Genomic DNA, 9,425 nt, shown 5'->3' with positions numbered 1-9,425 from the left:
ATGGTTGATCTCTTTTGGCACATCTCTATCCTACCCTCCAAATTAGAAAAAAAAAAGAAGAAATTGGCAATGCACTAAATTGACCTGTCATGATGATGGAGTGCAACAATGTCTTAATTATAACACACTACATTCACTAGAACAAAAAATGGTTCTATTTTAATACTTGCTTTCACACATCTGTCACTGCCCAATATCTTTGCCATCTTGCAACAAAATTATGAGGAAATTATCTACCGCCAAATTTCAAAAAGAGTGAGGAGTCCCCTTATACACTGTCAACTCTGAAGCCCCTCTCCCAAACCAATGGAGAGTGCAGGTCTAACAGGGTTGGAACTCCTGGAAACAAATTTTGTTCTGCATTTACTGTGTCAGTCATAAATTTGGGGTTTTCCAGATCACCACACTGGCATCTCTATTTTAGTCATGTATTAGCTCTTCCCCATCTCTCTGACCTTCAAATGTTAGAGGGCCCCAGGGCCCAGTCCTCAAACATCTTCTCTTATCTATTCTTACTCCCTTGGTGAGCTCATTTTTCTCATGTCTTAAAATTTAAATTTCATCTGTATGTAGACAAATTACACACACATAGGATAGGGCAAAAGTAGGTTTACAGTTGTTCATGTGGAAAATAATACAATAAATAAATAATACAACAATAAACACTGTGTTTCGCATACTCACAACTGTAAACCTACCATATATATCTTCTAAAGCCCAGCAGTGTATATCCTTAGTAGCTTCACTTGAATATTTAATAGGCATCTCAAATTTAACATGTCTAAAACCCAGGCTTTTCTCCTAAAACCCACTGCTCTTCAATTTTTCCCATCTAATTCCTAACAAACTCATCCTTCCTGTTGTTCGGGCAAAATCCTTAGAGTCATCCTGACTTCTCACACCCACACCCCATCTATAAGAAAATCCCATTAGTAATACCTTCAGAATACATCTAGAATCCTATTACTCTTACCTCCCTGGTCAAGCCGCCATCATTTCTGCCCTAGATTGCTGCAACAGCTTCCTCACTGGTCTGCTTCTGCCCTGGATTCTTTAAACCTGTTTTCAGGCAGCGTGGTCCAGTTAACACATGTCATCATATCACTTCCCTGTGCAAATCCTTCTACTGGCTTCCAACTTTTACAAGTCCTTGCACTGGATTACAAGGCCCTCCATGATCTGCTCTTCCGTGTGATCTATGACATTGTTTCCTACCATGTTCTGCCTCCCATACTTAGCTCCAAACACCTGCCATTTCACAGACTAGCTACACATAGTTCTATCTCAGGGTCCTTGAACTTGAAATCCTCCCTCTGCCTGGACTGTTCTCTTCCCAGATATCTGCATGCATTATTACTTGCCAACCAACTCCAAATGGCACCCCTACATTCTTTTGTTTTACTCCACATCACTTACTACCAACATACCATAAATTTTATTTATTGTTTAATTCTGTCTCTCCTTACATTTGAATGTATATTGTATGAGGTGAGAGATTTATTCTTGTCTTCTCTGCTTTATACTTAGGATCTAGAACAGTACCTTGCACATATTGGGTGCTCAATAAATATTATCCTATCTAATAATAGACAAACATGGTAATTGACTGTACCTTTGCTACACCTCCCATTGGCTAATCAGTGAGATATGCAAATTAACCACCAACAAAGATGGCGGTTAATTTGCATACATAGGTGTGAAGCGGCAGAGGGAAGACTGAAGGTGGCTCCGGCCGGAGCAGCGAAGGCTTGAAGGCGGCTCTGGCCGGAGCGAAGGCCTGGGTCCCAGGTGCTGGAGGAAAACCAGTGCCGGCAGCCAGGGGAAGGGAAGGCCTATTGCACAAATCTTTTTGTGCAACAGGCCTCTAAGATATATATATATATATATATATATAGATATATATATATATATATATGAGTGTATTTATAACTGGTTACATATTGGCTTCATAATTAGGCATCACCAGTACTAGTTGACACAGTTCGTCATATAACCTTGGAGTCAAGTACTATTTCAAGGCATTTTATCTCCATGTTGTTTTCTTAAATAAGCAGTCATAAGAAACCATATGTACAGATGGCCAGAGCTACCTGTCTTTCTGTCTCCTGGAGTGGAACTGGAGTCCAAGGGAGACAGGGTCAATGTGTGTGGCTTCTGGACTCTGAGGCCTGCCTCTTATGTGCAGGAGTGTAACCTCTGAGACATCCATTGGTCTGCTGCTTGGATAGCCCCCCATTCAGGATGTGCTGGATATACTGCACAATGAGGTTGATAGCCACTAGATTATCTACACCTTGAAGAATTATCACGTCTGCGTATTTCTTTGTAGGCAAGCAGAATTCCTCAAAGGCAGGTTTGACAAAAGTAAGGTACTGGGATAAAATCTATTCCAGGTCCCTCCCTCTTTCACTTATGTCTCTTAATACTCTGCGGGAGAGCCTAGTGTCTGCATCAGTGTCCACAAAGATCTTTATCTGGAACAGGTCTCATACCTCTTCAGAGTAAAATGACAAAATGCCTTCAAAGAGGACCACATTTGCAAGGTAGATGGTGACCATCTCCTCCCTCCGGTAATGGGAGTCAAAGTCGTACATGGGAATCTGCACGGTTTTCCCTTCAGTAATTTCTTTGAGAGTTTTGAGTATGAGTTTATTGTCAAAAGCATCCGGGTGGTCAAAATTGAACTGGCCTTTCAGGGCTTTGACCTTCTGCTCCAAAGTGAGGACCCGCTAGAAGCTGTCCTGGCTCAAGATGACCACCTGCTTCTGGCGGTAGTCCACCTCGTTCTGCCCCAAGAGCTGCACAATCTTTCCACAAACAGAGGACTTGCCACTAGCCGCGCCCCCGCTGATACCAATCAGGAAGGGCTTGAAGCCAAAGCCATTGGACTGCTGGTGGTTCTGTGGGGTCTGTTTGCTGTCCGCCGCCATGGCTCACGCTGCCCCTCCTCCGTGGCTGGCACGTGCTGATGCATGTGCCCTCGAATGCACATGCCCTCGGACGCATGTGCCCTCACTAAATATTATTTGAATAAATTAAAATTCCAAGGCAACTAGTTAATTCAGGAAAATAAGGTAAATATATTAAAGTAGATAGATACTGAATAAAATGTTCATTCCAGCCAATTATTTGTGGAGTGTATATATATATATATATATATATATATATCTGTATACATAAGTATATATGTATATGTGTGTATACACATACACACGCACACACACATTATATATATGGAGAGAGAGACAGAGGAACAGAGACAAAGAGAGAAAGAGACAGAACCCACATCAGTTAGCAATGAAACAAGACAGAAATGGGAGTGGGGTAGCTAAGCAGAGATGCTCCCAGCCCCTGGGGCTCCACCAAAGGCAAGGCCAATTTTGTGGGCCTAATGCTTTATAAAAATAACTTGCAAAGTTATGAGGAAGTATTATTGAGAATTCAATAAGCCATACAAAAAAGGCAGATTCATTCAACCCCAGGCTAAATTTTTTTTTCATTTTGTTCATAAAATGGCTATAATTAGTTATAGATATAAACAGAATTACCAAGTCTGATTATTTTTTATCTGAAAGTTTATCATCAATAGAAAAACAACATACTAGACTCAGTAGAAGGAAAATGATAGATGCTACAGGAAGAATATGTGGTTTACTACAAATTAATAATCATGTTTGTTCTTTCTACTGTAAAGCCTTGCCACTCATTTCTGTCATTTGAGTAGGAAAGCTATCTTTGAAAAACAAAATTTTTAATTCAGGCACTTCATCTTAACCTGCATTTTTTTTTTACCATTTGAAAGTTTTCTTCACAGGCATATTTTACTGTGACAGGATTTCTTAGATGAAAGCAGAGTTCAAGGTAGGTTACTGTATATGTCTAATTAAATATTTGAGAAAGTTGGTCTTTTGATTCAGTAAGAATTCAAAAATTTACTTATTAATTTTTTTTAGTATAATTGAAATGTGATGGTCTAAGCAGCAGAACAAAGAATAACTAAGCTGGTCTGAACATAAACTCAGCTTCTGGTATAACAGAATGGATGAAGGCAAGAACACTTTTCAGGACTTAAGAGTCTTGGTTTCCATACCTATAAGTCAACTCTTTTTCCTGTCTATCTCAAAGGGTTGCTGTGAGACCCAAACATGAAAATGAAGGGGAGTAGGCTCTGTCAATTTAAAAATCCTATCCACATATAAGCCAAGGTCCTGGGAGAACTAGAACGATCTTGCTTACTTGATTCACAAGATGAGCAAATGGAATTATAAAAATGTAGAAAATTTTGGCTCCCAAAGAAAATTAAATGCTTTGAAAAGCAAAAGTTATGTTGATTCACTCAAAAGTTCCTTTTATGTTTCATCTGCTATGATGTATTATCTTTGGAGGCAATATGATGCTTCTCTTCTAAAAATGTCACAGTTTTGAGGATAATAATTTAAGAATTTCAGACAATCCAATGAATTTCTCTTAGAACATCCCTTTTGAAAAATGATGAAGTATAAATCCTTTTCCCACAATTTGTGTCATAACCATCGATAACCAGAGCGGCTGGCTGACTTATTATTGGCTATATCCTACCAATATAGTTCTTGTTTCTAGAATGCAGAGGGGGCAGCAACTACTTTTACAAGAATCATAGATACATGATGAAAACCAGCTACTTTAAGCACTATTTCCTTATATGTCAAAAACCTTATTACCTAACTTGGGTAGAATGGCGACCTCTCTGCTTCCTTTTATCCATGTAGTCACATTATGCTATGCATTATACTTCATTTTCCATGGGCTCCTTTCCTCATTTGCAGATTCTTACACAGAAAGAATGCCAAGTGATTATCATGGCACCCTCCAGTTTGAATTCATAAAGAGATTATGTATAACTTAACATGTTTCTGCAGCTGAAATATGAGGATGTTTACTTCACAAATCATCCACTGGTGCAACCTAAATCTCAAAACCATAAAATGAAAAAAGTCAAATCCTCATGCTGTCAGTTACAAGTCTGAGCCCCAGTAAACCTGTATAAGTAGGTCAGTCATTACCTCAACATTCCAGCTCAGTAGCCTTCCATGATGGTTTCTATTGCTCCCTTTATTCAAAGGCAGGCAAAATGACTGATAATAGATACAAATTTTAGCCTACATACTACTATGATATACAGTTGACAGGAATCAAAGAGGAAAGAAAAGTAGCATTTATTTTATCAAATGTCTACGATGCGACCAGTAATTTACAGACATTATCTCAATTATTCATTCATTAATTTATTCACAAATGACCTATAAATGTCAGACAACCCAAAACAAGCACAGCAGACGATGTTCCTACCTTCATGTAGATTACAATCAAGTTTAAAAAGACATTAAAAAATAATCACACCTTCTGCTTCCAGGTAAAGCATAATACATCACAACAAATAAATAATTCTCCTCTGATAACTAATTAAGTATGGATGCATCACAAAAATCATATTTTAAATGCATAAGAGAGCTTCAATAACAATTACTAATAGATGAACTATACTTTCAGAGAGTATGCAACCATTCCAAACCCAACAAAGAAATAAGGGAGTCCTTCGGCATGGATGGACCCAGAGATTGTTATGCTAAGATAAATAAGCCAGTCAGAGAAAGACAAATACCATATGATCTCACTTATATGTGGGAATATGATGAAGAAAATAACTGATGAACAAAATAGAAAAAGGTACATGGATACATAGAACAGACTGACAGCTCTCAGAGAGAAGAAAGGGGAGATTGGATAAAAGAAGGTGAAGAGATTAGCAAAGAACATATATGCATAACTCATGGACACAGGCAACAGTGTGGTGATAGCCCAGAGGGAAAGGGGGTCGGGGCAGGTGGAGGTAGGCAAAGTGGGGATAAACGGGGATGAAAAGAGACTATGTTTTGGGCGATGGGTGTAGATGATGTTTTATTGAGTTCTATACTTGAAATCTGTATGGTTTTGTGAACCATTGTCACCCCAATAAATTCAATAAAAAAAGAAAGAAAGAAAGAAAGAAAGGAGTCCTCAAAACAGAAGAAAAGGATCCCAGAAAGAAACGTGAAAATGCGGGAAGGAAAGAAAAACATAAGAATGAACTTATATGTGGGTAAATATATATAAATATTGACTTCACAAAGTAATAATACTATCTAGTAGAATTTACATTAAATGACAATAACAGCAATGACAACAATATAAAATGAAAGCAAGCAGAAGGAAGAAAATAACATATCAGAGCAGAAACCAATGAAATTAATAGCAAAACAATAGAGAAAATTTATGAAATAAAAAGCTGGTTCTTCAGAAAAATCAATAAAATTGATAAACCTCTAGAAATACTGACGTGGGGGAGAAAGAAACAAATTGCCAATATCAGGAATGAAGTAGAGGCTATTATTACAGATCCTGCAACCATCAAATAAGTAAATACTATAAAAATTTTACGCTCCTAAATTCATTAATTTGGAAGGAAAAAACTCAGGTAAGATGAAGTTAATAATCTAACTGGCTCTAAACAATGAAAGAAATTTAATTCATAATTAACAACTTCCCCAAAAGAAATCTCCACATCCACTTTGTTTCACTGGAGAATTCTACCAAACATATGAAAAATCAACTTTACATAAATTGTTCCAGAAATTACAAGATGAAAGAGCATTTCCCAACTCATTTTAGGAGCCCATTATTATCATATACCAAAACCAGACAAAGAGTATAAAAAGGAAGGCTAGAGATCAACTATTATTCATGAAATTACATGCAAAAATCCTCAGCCTCAAGGAAAAAAAATACTCAACTAAATCTAACAATGCATAAATGAAAACTATATATATATAGTCACAACCAAATGGGATTTTTTCTAGATATGCAAGGCTGGTTCAACATCCAATAATAAATTAATGTAATCCACATTATCAAGAAACTAAAGAAAATCCTAGGATTATATAAATTGACAGAAAAAGCATGGCAAAATCCAGTACTCATCCATGATAAAAAAAAAAAAAAAAAATCTTAGCAACTTAGGAAAGGGGTATTACCTCAACTCAATAAAGAACATCTACAAAAATCCTACATCTAACATACTTGTTGTAGAAAGACTGAATGCTTTTTTCAAAAAGATTAGGACCCTAGCCCCGGCTGGTTTGGCTCACTGGATAGAGCGTCGGCCTGGGGACTGAAGGATCCCAGGTTCGATTCCGGTCAAGGGCATGTACCTTGGTTGCGGGCACATCCCCAGTAGCGGGTGTGCAGGAGGCAGCTGATCGATGCTTCTCTCTCTTGATATTTCTAACTCTCTATCCCTCTCCCTTCCTCTCTGTCAAAAACAATAAAATATATTTTTTAAAAAAAGATTAGGACCCTAGATTTGATAATAATGGCATAGATAAATGCCAGTACTCACTGCCTCCCACAACCACATCAAAATTACAACTAAAATACAGAAAAATCATCATCCAGAACTGCTGGAAATCTGGCTGAATGGAAGTCCTACAACTGGAGAAGTAAAGAAGAGAGCACACTGAGATTGGTAGGAGGTGTGGAGGTGATGAACGGGCTCTTCTGGCACCCATGTGGGCCACTTTTTTAATCAGGAGGGAGATCATCTCTGTGGAGGCTGCCTGGAGGAGTAAGGGGTCCCAGCCCCACACCAGACCCCCCGACCCAGGGTCCCAGAACAATCTTTAGTTTCTTGATAATTTGGATTACACTCAAGAAGTCCCTACAGGCAGTAAGAACTACAGGCTGTAAAAAACCAGTGTGGATTGGGTCTCAGTGATACAGAGGCTGTTGGAACCCAGCTGTTCCTCTTAAAAGGCCAGCACCATGAACTGGACTTACAAAGTCCTGCTTCCTCTGAGCTCCAGCACCAGGGCAAGTCTTTGGGGGGACACAGATACGTATGAGGAAGAACTGGATTGCCTGGCATCAGGCCAGGAACTCAGGGGTGGCTTTCCCCCAGACAGAGTTCATTCTTCTTATGCTGGGACCTGCCTGGTTGCAGGACTGACTGGCAGCCATTTCTGTTTGCTCCATACTGGTGATTCCTTAAGACCCTGCCTCATCCAATTTATAACCCCTCCCAAGCTGTGTGCAGCAGCTTTTGCATATAAATGGCCTGTCCTTGCTCAGGCTAAAACCTGTCAAATAATCTGCAGCTGGGTCAGGGAGCCCCAAACCTATCAATAAAAGGCCCAACACCTGGCACCAGCACCAGCCTGCCTTGCTTCATATCTGGGCCTCATCTGGGCACTTCCAAACTCAATACAAAGTTGAGGAATCTGCAGATCTCTCTGTAGCTCCTGCTGGGTGGCCCCAGGCAGAAGCTAACTGTGCACTTCCCTGTAGACCCAAGAGCCAGTGTACCCAGTGGTCAGTGTTAGACCATACCAGATTACAAATCTACATATCCGTAAGTGACACATTCAAGGGGAAGACTCAGTAAGCACCAAAGCCCCACTGAAGAAAGTCCTACTCCATAGGGGTGTTTCCTGTACAGCAGCTCTCCTACTGTAGTCACAGCTGGTCATCATAGCCAATTGGCCTGGAGGTCAATTCCTCCCAGTGACACCAACATCAATCAAGTCTCAACTACAACTAGTCTGTGCTCACAGACCACAAAGGGCTACACCTAGAGCTCAGAGCTCAGGTGATTGGGGAGGCTGAGTCACTGGGCCTTATAGAACCCCTACTACACAAGGCCACTCTACCAACTAAAGGAGACATAGCAGCACTACCCAATACATAGAAACAAACAGAGGGAAGCAGCCAAAATGTGGAGACAAAGAAACATGTTACAAATGAAAGAAATGAAGAAAGAAAACTACTTGATATAGAGTTCAAAACCACGGTTATAAGGTTACTCAAGAATCTTCTATAAACCTCCAAAAAAACATGGAAAAGAACCAGTCAGAAATTAAGCATACACTGACTGAAATATATAATAATAAAAGCATAATATGCTAATTAGACCAGATGTCCTTCCAGATGACCTTCCGGATAAAGCCGGAGCTGTGAGGGAAGCCGGTGCCAGAAGCCAGGGGAAGGAAGGCCTACTCTTGCATGAATTTCGTGCATCAAGCCTCTAGTAAAGAATAATATATAGGGATTCAATAGTAGAGTAGAGGATTCTGAGAATCAAATCAAGGATTTGAAATACGAGGAAACAAAATCTGGGACCACTGGCTCCTAACCACCTACCTGCCTGCCTGATTGCCCCTAACCCCTCTGCCTGCCTGCCTGATTGCCCCTAACTGCCTCTGCCTGCCAGCATGATTACTCCCAACTGCCCACACCTGCCGGCTTGATCTCACCCCTGCCCTTCCCTGCACACCTGATCACCCCTAACTGCCCTCTCCTGAAGGCCTGATCTCACCCCCAGCTGCCCTCTTCTTCCAGTCAATTTGGTTCTGATT

The 9,425-nt window shown here is 39.9% G+C and overlaps 1 pseudogene; it reads right to left on the bottom strand.

Moving 5' to 3' along the window:
- Window positions 1–2,138: 2,138 nt before the first annotated feature.
- LOC118653327 lies at window positions 2,139–2,930 on the bottom strand (annotated as a pseudogene).
- Between the last annotated feature and the right edge of the window lie 6,495 nt (window positions 2,931–9,425).

The sequence above is a fragment of the Myotis myotis genome, unplaced genomic scaffold (assembly GCF_014108235.1).
Source record: "Myotis myotis isolate mMyoMyo1 unplaced genomic scaffold, mMyoMyo1.p scaffold_m19_p_4, whole genome shotgun sequence".
Taxonomy (NCBI): Eukaryota; Metazoa; Chordata; class Mammalia; order Chiroptera; family Vespertilionidae; genus Myotis; species Myotis myotis.
This window is presented reverse-complemented; position numbering and strand designations above follow the sequence as displayed.